Below are 17,183 nucleotides of genomic sequence, written 5' to 3'. Positions count from 1 at the left end.
CTTTACAAAACACTTTCTCACATACTGTTTTATTTAATGCTTGCATTAATTTTGTGGGATAGGTGTTAATTTGCCCAGTTTGTAGATAAGGAAATGAGATTCAGAAGGAATATTCTTTCTGAATAATAGGTCAATTATACTTCAGTTTTTTTAAAGAAAAGAACAGGCCGAAAGTTTCAGTGTTATAACACGGCAAAGGCAAAATTTAAACCCAAGAGTCTCTGATTGCTGATCCTGGTCCCTTAATCATTATGTTTTATTACCTCCAAAAGTCTGAAGGGGAGATGAAAGAAAAGTTCGAAACAAATGACTCTGTACCTCCCAGTTATCCCTGTAGTAAATGAGTGCCGGGCAAACAAGACACCTAACCCTCAACCTCTGTCCTTTCTCCTTGTGCTAATGTATAATACAATGGAAAATCAAGCAAGCATTGTCAATCAGCCATTATTAGGAGATGCATTCCAATGGACTTCCATCTGAATAGAAGAGAGCTTTGCTAGAGAACTTCGGACTTCTTTCATGCAGGAATATCAGTTGCACATAACTTCCTTCTCGTTGTGTTTAGAAAACTGATAGAATTAAATTCTACCAGGAAATAAAGTGGTTACTGTGAGGAGAAAGTTTCTGAATACAACAGTTAGGATTTCAGATTGCCTCCATAAAAGGCCAGAGTCTGTGTGGTAACAGTTTACCCAACCAGAGGACTTCAGATACACCTGAGACTGCTTCAAGTGTGTCTTGCCCACCTGGGTTCTCCCAGAAGCCCCTGGGAAGTAAGAGTGGAACCAGGGACCTGTGTAGTTTAACCTTGCTTCCTGTCATTTTGTCCAAACCCAACAGGATAATATGGGGAAAAGGAGATGCTTGTTGGCAAAGTGGTCAGGGAGATTAAAAACATCACTCTTATTAATAGTCATAAACCAATACTATCTCAGATGTATTCGTGCCTCTTCTCTGCCAGGCACGAGTTAAGTGACTCGCATGCATCTTTTCTTTGTAATAGCCCTGCTCTTCAGTGAAGAGACACTGCATCCCGTGTCCATGCTATGTTCTGGGAAATTTCCTTTTCACTGTGAATGTGTAACCCTTCCGTTGAAATGTACGTGAATCAGAAGGGAATGGAAACCAGTCAGAACCAGGAACTTCTCAACAAGTTACACTTGGCTGGCCATGTGAAGAGAAGACCAACTGTAGCACACGAAAAGCAATGTCTTTCTGGTCAGAAGGTGAGTATGTGCAAAGTATTTTCTCAGGAAAACATCAAAGTAAAATCCCTCCAAGCTAAGTCCTTCACGGGGTCTGACCTTGCCTCTAGTTCCACTTCCTGCCCATACCTGTGAGAGAACACTTAGCTCATTCCTGTTTTGCCACATAAAAACAAAATAGCAGTATGAATATTTAAAAGCATATCCAATGAAGCATTCATCTCCTCAAAATAATTGCACAGTATACTCCACTTGAGAAAAGAGAAGTATTTTTCAGCTTATTTTCTAGTTGTATTTATTTTAAAATATTTGTTGAACCGTTGGCCATATTGACCCCTCCCTCTGCTTGCTGCCTCCCACTATAGAAGCTGGAAAGCCAGGCACTTACTTTCCCAGAATCCCTTGCAGCTGGTGGTGGTCATGAGACCCAGTTATAGCCAATTGGACATAATCTGATGTGGCTTTGGGAAAAGTTCTCACTTTCATTATTAAAAAGACAGAAATGATTGGTGCTGCCTCTTTATCCTTCCTATTGTCTTAAACATGGGTTTGATGCCTGGTAATGTGGCAGCTCCTTTGGGGCTATAAGTTGGTGAGAATGAGAACAAAAGCCAACGTGCACAGGATGAAGGAGAAAAAAATGGAAAGAACCTAGGTCCTCAAAAGCTTCATTAAAAACTAAATTAAATTAAAAGCTAAAGAGGGAAAAGTGTCTCACTGAACACCTTAACTAACACTAGCGCAGTTGTAGTTTTCTGATAATAGGAGGAAATTACCTCCATGTTTTCCACTGTCAGTGGGTTTCTGTTATTAATACTTACAGCCAAATTCATGCCTGACTGATAAAATTACGTACCAGACTCTGCTCTGGGCATCGTGACTGTGAAAATGTATGAATCATAACCTTAGTTCAGGCGGCTCATAATCTATTTGAACAGACCTATATATGAAGGACCACAGATTCTCCCCAGTGTTATTTTCATAATTTACAAATAACAAAACTGAGACCCACAGTGGTTAATTGCCTTGTTCAGTGTCACATCTAATAGGTGCAGAGGAAGGACTTGAGCCCAGATCGCTGAGCCTTCAGATTGGTGCCTGTCTATCTCACTGGTTCTGATGCTTCATAGACTATCTCTTTCCCTTTCCCCTTCTGACCACCCCCTGCAATACACACACACCCTGCAACCTCACCAGGAAGAAGAAAACCTCTCCCCATTCAGATGGCCACCCTGGCCCAATTCCTTTTGTCCACACCTTCAGAATGACCAAATGAACTACAACAAGAAAAAGATGGACAGGAAACCCCCAGGGAGCTTGTGAAAAATGTACAAACACTGCAACATGTAGAGATTGGCATCTAGGGACGGAAGTGACATAACATTCTCTCCTCCTAGGGTTATAGAAAATCAAAGCTGGAAGAAACTGTACGGAAGAGGTCCTCTGACTCAGCCTCTATTTTAGAAAAGGATTTAGGCAGTCTAAATGCTGACGGAATTCAGAAAGCCTCAGATTTGAAGCCTAGGGAGGAAAATAGAGAAGCAGCCATGTGTCTCACTTAGAAAATGAATCCAGTAGGGTTCTGGCCCTTCTTTAGTGATGGTCTCAAATGGAGTGAGTAGTGACTCTCATCACAGCCTCCAAACCACCATCACCTACCAACATCACCCAGAGGTGAATCCAGAAGGGCAGCAGTATCTGAAAGATTAGATAGTCCTGCATTATGGCCCTAGTAGTGCATTTTGAATTTCATTTTACAGAATTTTGGAGCAATTTTACAAAGCAAGCAACCTCCTCGCAGTTCTTCTGAGCCCAGACACAGCTGTTCAGGATCCATCTTGCCTTTCCTGGAGAGAATGGAAGTAGGTTTGAGGTCTTGGGACATCCTCCTTATGGCAGGGACATAATAGGAGCTATTGGCAGACCCAGATGGGGACCAGGACATGGAACTTTCTCCAGCTTTTGTCCATCTTAGCATAAGAAGCTTTTCACAATGGTCTTTCTCCACAAAATTTTTACATCAGAAACTAGGGGGTATCTCTTATTGGCTGCTGCATGCTAAATAATGTCTGATTCTTTGCAACCCTATGAGTTGTAGGCCACCAGGCTCCCCGTCCATGGGATTCTCCAGGCAAGAATACTAGAGTGGGATGCCAGTTCCTTCTCAGGGGATCTTCCTGACCCAGAGATCCGATCCCCATCTCCTGTGTCTCCTGCATTGCAGGTAGATTCTTTAGATTTTTTGCTACTGAGCCACCGGGCTAATTTCCCTTAAAACCCAAGGCAGAAGAGTTGGGATCTAACTGTTGGTTCAACTACTTTATTTGACTTATGGAAATGTGTTTTGATCATCAGAGCATTTTCCCGGTTGGGCGTTATTGATCAGAATAAAGTTATCTTCTCATTTGGGAACATGTATTTATTACATACACACTAACATAGACTTGAAATTGCTTTTAAAATACATTACAAGGAGCGAACAGGCATTTGTAAAAGAAAATGCCTATGCCTAGGATGAAACAATCCTCTCTTTTGAGGATGGTTTAGTTAGAAGCATTCTAACTTTCAAAGTCGTATCAACTCAAACAGAACTCAAGTGTTTATTACAATAGGAACTGAAAACTCAGACACCTATGGGGGCCAGACAGGTCACATCATGACGAAAGTGGGCCAGCTATGTGTTGTCTCCTTTGTGTCATTAAACACATAGCCTTTCTATATGTGTTGTGTCTTCATATTCTAGTGGAGGTATTTACCTGAAGAAAAATTTCTTTTCTGTGAGAAAAAGAGCAACAGCCCATTGAAAAATGGCAACTCAGCCCCAGTGCCTGGAAAACAATAGAGAAGAGTGGAGATTGGAGAGAAATTCTGAATAGATATGGGGCAGCAGCTGCACAACCAGATGTTGCCAAATGGGAATGCTGCCTGTTATTGCCATACCTTCTGTTTTCAAGAGAGACCAGAGACTGACATCTCTACATGATAGTTCTCATTTTTCAAATGATGGTTCAATAGTGTTATTTGCTGTCTGTAAAGGCTACATATCAAATATACAGATAAATTGACAGTAAAAGGATGAAAAAAGATTTACCATGCAAACAGCCTAAGACAAGCATGATTATACTAATATCAGACAAAGTAGATGTCGAGATAAAGATGATTGGTGTAGATCATTGCAATTGGGCATTTCACGATGATGAAAGCACATTTATCAGGAAGACAGTAATCCTTAAATGTTTACCCAATAACAAACCATTAGAATACATTGACAAAAATTTGGCTAAAGAGATAAATAAATAAGTGCATAATCATAATTGGACATTTTTTAACACATTCTCTTTTTAGTTGATAGAAGTGAAGTGAATTGAAGTCGCTCAGTCATGTCTGTCTCTTTGCGACCCCATGGACAGTAGCCTAACAGGCTCCTTCATCCACGGGATTTTCCAGGCAAGAATACTGGAGTGGGCTGCCATTTCCTTCTCCAGAGGATCTTCCCAACCCAGGGATCAAACCCGGGTCTCCTGCATTGCAGACAGACGTTTTACTGTCTGAGCCACCAGGGAAGCCCATGAAGTTGCTCAGTCATGTCCGACTGTTTGCGACCCCATGGACTGTAGCCTACCAGGCTCCTCTGTCCATGGGATTTTCCAGGCAAGAGTACTGGAGTGAGTTGCCATTTCCTCCTCCAGGGGATCTTCCTGACCCAGGGATCGAACCTGGATCTCCTGCGTTTCAGGCAGGCTCTTTACCCTTTGAGCCACCAGGACATTTTTTAACATATTCTCTTTTTAGTTGATAGAAGAAATAGACAAAAAACACTTGGCATATAGATTATCTGGACAACACTTATCAACCAACATGACTAAAATTATTTTCCCAACAATTGCAGAATAAATGTTCTTTTCAAGTTTACATGAAATATTCACCAAGGTAGACTATATCCTAGTCTATCCTGATTTCATTATATTTAAAAAAGTTAAAGCTTTATAGATTATGTTAATATGTTATCTGATTGCAATGAAAGAAAAATAGATATCAATAACAACGAAATATCTAGAAAATTCCCAAATATATGAAAATTAAATAAGGCACACTAAATAATCCATGAGTCAAAGAAGAAACCCTAAGGGAAATTAGAACATATTTCTAAGTGAATCATAATGAAAACAACACATCAAAATTTGTGGAATGTAGCCAAAGCAGTTATTACAGGAAAATATATAACTTTAAATGCCTGTGTTAGAAAAATAGGGAGGTTTAAGTGTTAATAAGCTAGGAAAATCACAACAATGTAAGCAGAAGGAAAGAAATAATAAAAAACATAAATCAATGAAATTGAGAACAGATAAACTTTAGAGAAAGTTTAAAAAGCCAAAAGAAGGTACTTTGGAAAGATTAATAAAATTGATAAAGTTCTAGTAAAACTAATTTAAAAAGAGAGAGTAATCCAAATTACCAGTGTAAGAAATAGAAGAGGGCATAAACACATCATATCCTATGGCTATCAAAAAGATAATTAAATATTCTGAGTAAATTTGTTTATAAATTCAATAATTGAGATAAATTGGAAAAATTCTTAAAAATTCAACTTACCAAAATTGATACAAGAAAAATAATTTAAATGGCCCTGTACATTAAAAATATATTTTTTTGTAGCTCAAAAATCTTTTCCTCAGAGAAAAGCATAGGCCCACATGGGTTCATCGGTGAATTCTACCAAACAGTTATCAAATATTTAAGAAAGAAGTAATATCACACTTACACAAACTCTTTCAGAAAATAGAGGAGAAAATTCTTCTCAATTTATTTTACAACACTAGCATAAACCTGAAACCAAAATCCCGACAGACTAATGTCCTTCATTAACACAGAAAAAGATTCCTCAACAAAATATTAGCAAAACAAATCCAGAAAATATATAATAGGGAAAGTATATCATGACCGAGTAGAATTTATCTCAGAAATACAAGATTGGTTTAACACTTGAAAATTTGCCTATGCAATTCACCACATTAACAGAATAAAGGAGAAAAATCACATGATTATCTCAATAAGAGAAGAAAAAGTATTTGACAAAAGCCAATCCCCATTCATGATAGACTCCTTGATTAGAAGGAAATAGAGGGGAACCTCCTTGATTTCATCAAAGACAGCTATGAAAAGCCTACAGATAACAGCATGGGTGATGGAGAAATTTTGACTGCTTTCCACCTAAGATTGGAACTGTTCTTCCTACCTACTGTACTGGAAGTCCCTGCCAGTGCAGTAAGACAAGAAAAAAAAGGATGGATATTGAGGAGGAAGAAAGGAAACTTGATACGAACATTGTGGTTGTCTACAGAGAAAATGCCAAGGACTATTTTAAAAACTACTATAAATAGTAAAAGAATTTAACAAGGTTAAAAGGACCATATGTCATGATCAAGTGGGATTTATCCCAGGAATGCAAGGATTGTTCAATATAGACAAATCAACCAATGTGATACACAATATTAACAAATAATTAAAGAATGAAAACCATATGATTATCTTGATAGATGCATGAAAGCTCTTGACAAAATCCAGCATGAATGGACCTAGAGACTGTCATACAGAGTGAAGTAAGTCAGAAAGAGAAAAACAAATACTGTGTATTAACACACAGGGAACAGGGAACTCTATTCAATGCTCTGTGGTGACCCAAATGGGAAGGAAATCCACAAAAGAGGGGATATATGTAGAGCTGATTAGCTTTGCTGTACAGCAGAAACTAACACAACATTGAAAGCAATTATCCTCCAATAAAAATTAATTAAAAGAATTTAGCAAGGTCACATAATACAAAGCCAGTAAATAAAAATCAATTGGATTTTTGTATACTGGCAAAAAACAACTGAGAATGAAATAAATACTATTTATAAGAACATCAAAGAGAATACAATATTCAGTAATAAATATAGAAAAAGATTTTAATACTTCAACCCTTAAAATGTACAAAATGTACAAAAATACAAAATGTTTCTGAGAGATATTAAAGTAGATCTAAATATAGTTATTTCATATTCATGGATTATAAAATAAGTATTGTTAAGATGTCAGTTATCTCAGATTCAATGCAGTTCTAGTCATAAGCCCAGCAGACTTTTATAGAAATTGAAGAGATGATTCTATAATGTATGTAAAAAAGCAAAGGATCTAGAATAGCTAAAATAATTTTTCAGGAAAAAAGTTAGAGGACTGATACTACCTGACTTCAAGACCCATTAGAAAACTCTATCAATTAAGTGTAGGAGATAAATTTTTATGACCTTCAAGTAGGTAGAGTTTGCTTAGTAGAACAAAAAAAGCATAAATTATAAAATAAAATGGACAAATTGCGTTTCGTCTCAATTAAAAATTTTTTTGTTCTTCAAAAGTCACTTTTATAAAACTGAAAAGGGAAACCACAGACCAGGATATATTACTAATACACTTGTCTGTCAAAGGACTTGTATCCAGAATGTATAGACAATGTCTACAATGAAATAATAAGAAAGATAACCCAATTTTAAAAATGGGATCAAATAATTTAATCAATGCTTCAGTACAAATGACCAATAAGCATCTTCATTGATCATCAAGAAAATGCAAAACAAAACCACAATTGAATATCACTGTACATCAATATGCTTGCTAAAAAGAAAAACACAGATGATGTAAATGTTGGTGAGAATGTGGAATAGCTAGAACTCCTACATTATTGGTGAGTGTATAAAATGGTGAACCACTTTGGAAAAGTTTTCAGAAATTTCTCACAAGGTTAAACACACACTTAGCATGGGGTGGCAGAGGATGAGATGGTTAGATGGCATCAGCAACTCAATGCACATGAGTTTGAGCAAACTCCAGGAGATGGTGAAAGACAGGGAAGGCTGCCGTGCTGCAGTCTATGGGGTCACAGAGTCGGAAATGACTTAGCGACTCAACAACACCAAATAACATGTGATCCAACCATTTCATTCCTAGATATTTACTCAAGACACATGAGAATGAATATCCACACAAAGACTTATGCAAGAATATGCATAAGAGCTTTATACATAAGTGTTCCACTGGGAACATTACAAATGTCCATCAGCAGGTCAATAGATCATCTGTGTTATATTTCCATAATTGGACACTATTCAGAAATAAGAAGGAATAAACTGCTAGTACATACAGCAACGTAGAGTGATGTCAACAGTGTAACCCTGAGTGAAAGAAGCCAGACACAAAATAGTACGTATTGTGTGATTCTATTCAAATGAAGTTCTAGAACAGGTTCACTAATTTATTGTCATAGGAATTAGAACAAGGGCTTCCTACGATGGGGGTTAAGTGGCGCTGAATATGGATGTGTATCAGGATTAGCTGCAAAGAGACATGAGAAATCTTTCTGGAGTGATGAAAGTGGGGTAATGGAGATGTTCTATATTGAATATGAGATGCTTAAATGAGGGTTTGTCAAAGATCATACATTTTATTGCTTGTAAATTGTACTTCAGTAAATTTGAAAAGCAAAGACATGTGTAAACATTAGCAGAATAATCAAGTTGGCAGCTGTTGGGCTGAACCTCACTGATGTGAAAATAACCTCAAGTTCAAATTCTTTCCAGACAAAGTCATCTAAATGGAATTTTGGATTTTATGTTTTTGGTCCTTAAAGTTCAGTCTCACAGTTTGAGATCAAGCCTGTAATGAGTAACCATTCTAGATAAGAAAGAGGAGACGTTTCTATCCATTGCTGAATGGTTGTCTTATTGAGGAGCTAATCAATTCTGAAGCCTTCTGCCAAGTCTCTGATGGAGACCTCAGGAGCGGTGAGTGCTGCGCCTGGCTTGGGTTAGCTGAACTGGGCACCACTTCACAGACCTTATCCACTCCAAGCTCAAGGTCCTCACGAATGAAAACAGGACAGTAATTGTGTAAGGATGAAATGAGATATGTGTATAAAAGTAACCAGCAAAGTGCTTGGCACATAGTAACCACCACACTCTATCATTCTATTACTTCTAGTTGTTGGTTGTTTTTTTTTTTTTTTTTTTTTGAGAATTGCTCATTTTTATAAATTGAGCTAGAGAATGCACAGAGTTGTCAGGATGGGTATGGGAAGACGTGTAAATATAAAATAAATGTATTTATCTCACCATAGGTAACTGATCCTCCTTTTTAGGAGTCAAGATACTGGTATCTGTTGCTATATTAGCTACATCTCCTTCAAGCCAACTTCAGCAAACAGGAGTTTATGGGTTCACAGAACCGAACAATCCAGTGTCTTATATTCCAGTAACCCTGCAACCCCTAATAAGTCCAACAGGAGTTCCAGGTTAAGGCTAGGGGGCTTGTTTGGGTCCCACATATGAACCAGCTGCAGCATGGATGAGAATGAATACACTACTGTGATAGGCACATCAATAGCCAGGAGCCAGGGTCAGCCCAACCAACCCACAAAGGAAGAGAGAGAAAGACATAATTCCCCAAAGGAAAACATGGGTGCCTCGCTGTCAAAATTGTATATATCTCGTAAGCGGTTCCTGGCCCTAGGAATTGTTCTCCACAACAGATGCCACAGTGAGTACTGCAGTAGATTACCCACAAGAAGATTAGTGTCCTGGGGAGAAAGGAACTCCTGGGAAGCTGTCTGCACATCACAGGGCCCTGCACTCAGTTTTCACACCTATTCCCAATGAGGTGCCACTTCTTAAAATTCCTAAGAATATTAGCTCCACGATGAAAAAAAAAAAAAAAGACTGTTTCTAATAAGCATCCGTGACTTTGTCCTGTTATTAAATAGATTTTGGAATCTCTTCTTTCCCTGTAAACAGAGTTTGGATTTATTAGGTACCACCAGTGAAGGTAGCTTAGTTTGGAGGAAGAGAAGGAAGGAATTGTTTATTTTTTCAAATATTCCAATTTTATAAGAGGGCTATTTGGTCCCTTGGGATACTTTACTTCCTGTTATGAGACCAGTCAAATGGGATGAATGAATCAGACCATTCAGTTGGAGGCCATAAATTTTAGCTGAATGGACAAGAAAACAAGTCCTCTGCTTTTCAAGTGGCAGCAGAACATGTTCAGATCAATGCTGGCTCTAGGCTGCTGGAATTGCTGTCATTCATCCTTTGGGGCTTTCCACATTTTACAGAGAACTTCTATGGCCTGTGTGTCACGGATACGACTGTCAACCCCTGCTTTTCCTTGCTGATAGGCATACATTTTGTTCAAGTATCCAACTCTACCCAAGAAGATTCAGATCACCAAGAAAATTTCCTGATTAATCTACTTCAGCCAGCACATGGGGCTCCCCAAGGACGGTCAAGCAAAGGGATGGAATAATTTGGATCCCTGAGCTGCGACGGTTCTGCACCTGAGTCTTTTTTATCTCTGGACTTCCCACTCTGTGATTTATTATATATGTTAGTACGAGTCAGGGGTTTCTTTATTTGTAGCCTATACTAATACGATGTACCATCCCCAGTAAGGAATTCACCTTTATTCAGGCAATGCTCAATTAAGAATGCTTTTCCCCCTTACCTACCTGGGCACTAGAACCTAGGCTGCAGTTTTCAATAGAAAGAACCCAGAAGTAACTGCCAGGGGTGCTTTTGGCTACAAATATGATAGAAGGTTACTTAAACACTTGGATGTTTGTCTCATGGAATAAAACGTTCACTGTGGCTCGTGGCTCAGGAAATTCACATCTTTCCTTTTCCTCATCAGCAGTGTGTAGACTTCTGACCTCATGCTTGCTGCCTCCGTCCTGCAAGTTGGCTTTGAAACCTCCAGATGTCCATCTCATTCAGAAGGAGGGGGCAGTGGAAGCTCCTTGTCTTCCTGATGCCTTCAATTTATGTCTCATGGTGAGGAATGTGTCACAGGGCATCTCTAGATTCATGGGACTCTAACAGAGCAAGTGTGCTTAGCCTAAAATACTGCTACCCTAGCAAAATTAAATTTGCCTTATTAAGAAGGAAGAGAATGTTTATTAGGGAGGCGGCTTGCAATGACTGCAACACTAGTTCAGATATTTATCTTTAGTTCTTTAAGGAACTAAAGAAGCTCTTTAATTTGAGATTTTACAAAGACAGCAAGAAGATTAGATGAGAAGAACCAAGCTCATCCTGTGGCATTAACTACTTACAATTAACTTAAGCATGAATAAAGAGGACCCAGGCTAGAAATAACCACAAAGTCTTGTCTATTTCTTATCTAAAGGGAGTGATGTAAACCTTAACCAGATGTAGCTAAAAGAAATATTGCACCCAGATCTTCCTTATCATCCTTGTACTGCACCATTCACAGAGCTTCTCTGGGTCTCACAATGTTAAATGCTTGTTTCCCTTGAGCAGAGCTGCCAATGATCCATCTATCTATCCATCCATTGTCTCTCTATCCTTCCATCATCCGTCCATTTACTTATTCAATATAAGCTTTCTAAAGTACAGAGTCTTGTCAACAATACTTCTAAAACTTTACCTTTCCTAGTGATGAGGCTACTGCACAGGTCTGTGTAAATGTTCCTTCAATATGCTCACAAAATTCCTTGTTTTGCTATCAGACCTGTATGGCTGCTTGCTGCCTCCCTGCCTGTCTCTGGAGCAAGCTCCAATCTTCATTAGTGGGTAGGAGCAGTTTTGTTGTATGCCCTGACTTTTGACAGGAAGAGACGATTTTTCAAGTTGAGAATTACTTGAAAAATCCCCTTGGAGACCTATCACTGACTCTTAAACTTAGGGAGATGTCCAGGGCAGCAAAATTAAGCAATGACTCTCACCCTTCTCCCCAATCAGCACTATTACCCCTTAAGCTCAGGGTTTTGCTGTTTAATCCCACAGGGGTTGTGGTGTTCCTATTTTTACCCAGAGAGAAAACAAGAGCAAGAAAACTTAAGGAACAACTTAGTATTTCTCTCTTAGGTAAGACAAAGAAATCTGCTGTCTCATCTCCAAAAATCACAGTGAATATTATTTTGCCAAGAAATGGAGGGAGACCTGCTTTCATGAGCACATGTGAATACACGTAGGTGATTTTCCCAAACATGTTAGAAGATGCCTTGGAAATGCCCAGAGAGATGGTAAACAGGGGCATCGTCAGGGGAGGAGGGGCAGAGTGGGAATTACCTGGTTGTCCAGTGGTTAAGACTCCATGTTTTCACTGCCAAGGGCTCGGGTTCAATCCCTGGTCGGGAAGCCAAGATCCTACAAGACGGGAAGTGCCCAAGAAAAAAACAGAATCTTAAAAAGTGGGGTAGAGGGAGCAGTTTTCTCAGAGCTACTGGAATGCTGCCTCCTGGGCTCAGAGTCCTTAACATTCCCACCAAATAAAATAACTGTACTTTCAGATTTTTTAAAAGGGGAGGGCAGAGAGGAGGTGTTTGGGTTATTTACTGTCCTACAGCATGCACCCCAACAACCATTTTTTTTCATGTTTCATGGGTTGTTTAGATAATGGGTTAGCTGGGGATTGGCTGCTGGCAGCTCCTTTACTGGTCTCTATTGGGTTCTTTCTTGCACTTTCTGTCAGTGGGCAACTGGGTTGCCACTGGGGTGGATATCTGAGTCTCAGGTGTTCCTCTGTGTGATCATCCTTCATGTGATGACTCATCCTCCAAGCCCTGTCCATGTGGCCTTGTTTTATGATAAGGGTACTCAGGCTTCCCAGGTGACTTGGTGGTAAAAAATCTGCCTGCCAATGCAGGAGACTCGGGTTCGAACCCTGGGTCAGGAAGATTCCCTGGAGAAGGAAATGGCAACCCCCTCCAGTATTCTTGCCTGGAAAATCCCATGGACAGAGGAGCCTCACAGGCCGCAGGCCAAGGGGTCACAAAGAGTCGGACACAACTTAGTGACTAAACAACAACTCAGACATTATACTTGAGAGCTCAGGGCATGGCAAAAGGTTCAGGCCTTCTGAATGCCTGGGCTCAGATTCCTGCAACATCTTTCCTCCAAATTCCATTGGTCAAAGCAGTTATGGGCCAAACTAGATTCAGTTCAGTTCAGTTCAGTTCAGTCGCTCAGTTGTGTCTGACTCTTTGTGACCCCATGAATCGCAGCACACCAGGCCTCCCTGTCCATCACCATCTCTTGGAGTTCACTCAAACTCACGTCCATCGAGTTGGTGATGCCATCCAGCCATCTCATCCTCTGTCATCCCCTTCTCCGCCTGCCCCAATCCCTCCCAGCATCAGAGTCTTTTCCAATGAGTCAACTCTTCGCATGAGGTGGCCAAAGTACTGGAGTTTCAGCTTTAGCATCATTTCTTCCAAAGAACACCCAGGGCTGATCTCCTTTAGAATGGACTGGTTGAATCTCCTTGCAGTCCAAGGGACTCTCAAGAGTCTTCTCCAACACCACAGCTCAAAAGCATCAATTTTCAGCGCTCGGCTTTCTTCACAGTCCAACTCTCACATACATACATGACCACTGGAAAAACCATAGCCTCGACTAGACAGACCTTTGTTGGCAAAGTAATGTCTCTGCTTTTGAATATGCTATCTAGGTTGGTCATAACTTTTCTTCCAAGGAGTTAGGTGGAGGTAAATGTCTAATGTTTAGGAGTTTTAATGCTCAGACTGTCACTAGGAAAAGAAGGCATACTGAACAAAACTGATCAGTTTACAGCTTGACTTGTAGCCAGTACCAATGCCTCCTGGCAGATTCATTTAGGAGACAATCCTGACTTAGGGGACCTGCGTTGTGAAATAGGGTTATGTAAGATTTTGGAGTCAGGCTCAGAGTCAGAGAGGCTCTTAATAATACACTCATTTCCACTCTGTGATTCCATATGTCTTTAATAATCCTTTCCTCGGGATGAAGATAAGTCCTGCTTTAAAACATCTGAAGAAACTGCAGAGCAGTGGCCTCATTCTGCTACGGCCAAGGCTGCCTTCAAGACCACCTGTAAGAGCACCCTATTTAAGCAAAATGTGTTGATTATTTTTAGCATAACTTAAGCCCTAGGAGACTAATGAGGTGTTAACAGTGTGTGTTAATTATGTGATTTTTGTTGTCTTCATTAAAGTTACAATTCTCAATCTGATTTGCCACCTGAAATCCCAGAGGAGCCACATCGCTCTTCTAACCCTGAGCTTTTAGTTCCCTGCAGTTTGCACAATCACATAAACATATTTTGTTTTCCCTGTGGAGAATCAGATGAGCATGGCTCCCACACTCAGAAGACCTTGGCTACCCCCTTCTTAATTCTTACACATTTTGGATCTTACAGTAAGGTCAAGGTGCAGAATGCTAGCGACATTAGCTCATTGTTGACTGTTTAGAGCAGACTGTCCTTCAACTCAACAGAAAACTGCCAGAGAAGCTGAAAACCAGGAAGAAGGAGAAGCACAAAAATCAGCTCTCAGTGCTTTTTGCAGTGTTTTAATTAACTGAGGAATTGTGTTGCATGCACACGACTCTGATTATTTTTAAACTTTTGCAATATATGCTATACCTCTGTCCCAAGTGACAATACATCCCATCCAGAAAAAACGTTTTCTCAGGAAGAGATAATCACCTATCCCAGACTCATTTGAAGCAGCAATCAGCATCCCTTTCATGACTTTGTCTGCATCACTGATGTTCTAGAGGGACTTTATTTGGCAATGGTGAAGGGATCTATTGCAAGTCCAGGAGGTAATGGATTCAGGATTTCAGCTGAAAATGTCTTAATGATGGCCCCATCAGGATGAATGAAATTGTAATGAAAATAGCAGGTGAATCTGACTGGCAAATAGGACATTATGAGTCTTCTTAGAAATTAGAGTTGTCTAAAAATGGAATGGACCGTCACATGAGGTAGTGAGCTCCCCATAAAAAAATCAAGGATGTTGAAGTTAAGGTTCCATGTCAGAGAAAGGTTAGACTTGATACTCTTTGGGGTCTCTTCCAACTTTCATCTAGATTCCATGATTGTTCAACTGGAGAAATAGCTTTGACTTTGAAAATTTGCAAGTTTGGTTCCATGATGAAACATGATAGAGTAGAAAGCCAGGCACTCCTGGATTCCAACCTCTGCCCTCTTACTAAGGCTGTGTTATTATGAGCAAGTTACTCAAATTCTCTGTGGTGTCTAAAATGAGGGTTGAAATATATCACTTCTAAGGCTGTTTTAAGAGTCAGAAGCAATACATTTAAAATACAAGACCCAAGGTAAGCACTCAGTAAATCATAGTTCTGGTTGCTCTTAGGAGTTTGATTCTTTACTTTGCTCTTCATCCTCCACTTCAATGATACAGTCTTGATTTGTTAAAACAGAAGAAATGGAGGTCTTAGAAAGTTATTGGTAAAATATCAAGTTGTACAATTGAACAATGAAGGCAGAGCAAGTCTTCATGCTACATCAACAGGTAGAGAGGGGTCACATGCCTAACCCAAGGACATATGGCCATTCCCCAAGTCTGCCTCACCCACTCTACCACCAGGGCTCCCAAACATTCCCCTATGTCTTCTGTCCACAGGGCAGAGTCAATCCAGATGCGAGTTGCCCTCTGGAAAGATGTTCCCACTGATGGTGAATTTAGCTCAGCCAATGGAAGCCTCTAGAAAGCTAGCATCTGGAGAACTGAGCTAGAATCTGTGTTTGTAGACTCTAAATTAATTGTGGTCTGCCACTAACTCATTGTTTACCTGTTTACCTACATATCTGGGGCTTTGTAGAGGGAACACATTCATCTGTTTAGATCTTTGTATCCCCTTTCTTCCACATGGTTCAAAATTTTAAAGTACAAAAATGGTATACACGACACAAATGAACATATCTACAAAATAGAAACAGACTCACAGACATAGAGAACAGGCATGTGGTTGCCAAGGGGAAGGTGGGAGTCGGGGGGAAGGCGGGAGTTGGGGGGAAGGACTGGGAGTTTGGGATTAGCAGATGTGACTATCATATATAGGATGGATAAACAACTACATGCTAATGTATAGTACAGGGAACTATATTCACTATACTATAATAAGCCATAATAGAAAAAAAATTGTATAACTGAGTTACTTTGCTATACAGCAGAAATTAACATAATATTAAATAAATCAACTGTAGTTCAGTAAAATTATTTTTAAAAATCATACAACAAAAAAGGCCTCCCTGGTGGCTCAGTGGTAAAGAATCTGCCTGCAATGCTGGAATCCCTGGGTCAAGAGGATCCCCTGGAGCAGGAAATGGCAACCCACTCCAGTATTCTTGCCTGGGAAATCCCATGGGCAGAGGGGCTTGGCAGGCTACAGTCCATGGGGTCGCAAAGAGTTGGACATGACTTAGCGTCTCAACAACCCACCAGCACATACAACGAAAAGGCACCCTGATGCTTTGTTGCCCAGGTAGCCAGTTCTCCTTTCCAGAGACAACTAGTTTATACAATACAGTTTATATGTATAAAATCCCAGAGGCATTTTTTAACTTGAGGTAAAATTCACATATGGCAATTTTAAAGTGTACAATTCAGTGGCATTTGGTGTATTTACAATGTTGTGCAGTCATCACGTCTCTAAAACTTTTTTAGCACCCTAGAAAAAGCAAAAGATAAAATTAACCGTTATGTTCAGTTCAGTTCAGTCGCTCAGTCATGTCCGACTCTTTGCGACCCCATGAATCGCAGCACGCCAGGCCTCCCTGTCCATCACCAACTCCCGGAGTTCACCCAGACTCACGTCCATCGAGTCAGTGATGCCATCCAGCCATCTCATCCTCTGTCGTCCCCTTCTCCTCCTGCCCTCAATCTTTCCCAGCATCAGGGTCTTTTCAAATGAGTCAGCTCTTCGCATCAGGTGGCCAAAGTATTGGAGTTTCAGCTTCAGCATCATTCCTTCGAATGAACACCCAGGACTGATCTCCTTTAGGATGGTCTGGTTGGATCTCCTTGCAGTTATGTTATCACTACCCATTTCTCCCCCACTAGCCTCCCACCTTGGTAACCACTAATCTGCTTTCCAACTTCATGAATCTGCCTATTCTGGATACTTCCTATAAGAGGAATCATAC

General features: G+C 40.0%; 1 protein-coding gene across 11 annotated transcripts in view; it reads right to left on the bottom strand.

Annotated features, from left to right (window-relative positions):
- Positions 1-17,183, bottom strand: part of SOD3 (superoxide dismutase 3) — a 72,157-nt gene that overhangs the window by 8,620 nt on the left and 46,354 nt on the right. For all 11 annotated transcript variants that reach the window (XM_061419812.1, XM_061419817.1, XM_061419822.1 and 8 more), the window contains one exon: positions 12,323-12,400. The gene's annotated coding sequence lies outside the window, so the exon portion shown is untranslated. The remainder of the gene's footprint in view (positions 1-12,322; positions 12,401-17,183) is intronic.

Source organism: Bos javanicus, chromosome 6 (assembly GCF_032452875.1).
Source record: "Bos javanicus breed banteng chromosome 6, ARS-OSU_banteng_1.0, whole genome shotgun sequence".
NCBI lineage: Eukaryota > Metazoa > Chordata > Mammalia > Artiodactyla > Bovidae > Bos > Bos javanicus.
The sequence above is the reverse complement of the archived record's forward strand: the minus strand, read 5'-3'. Positions and strand labels throughout refer to the sequence as shown.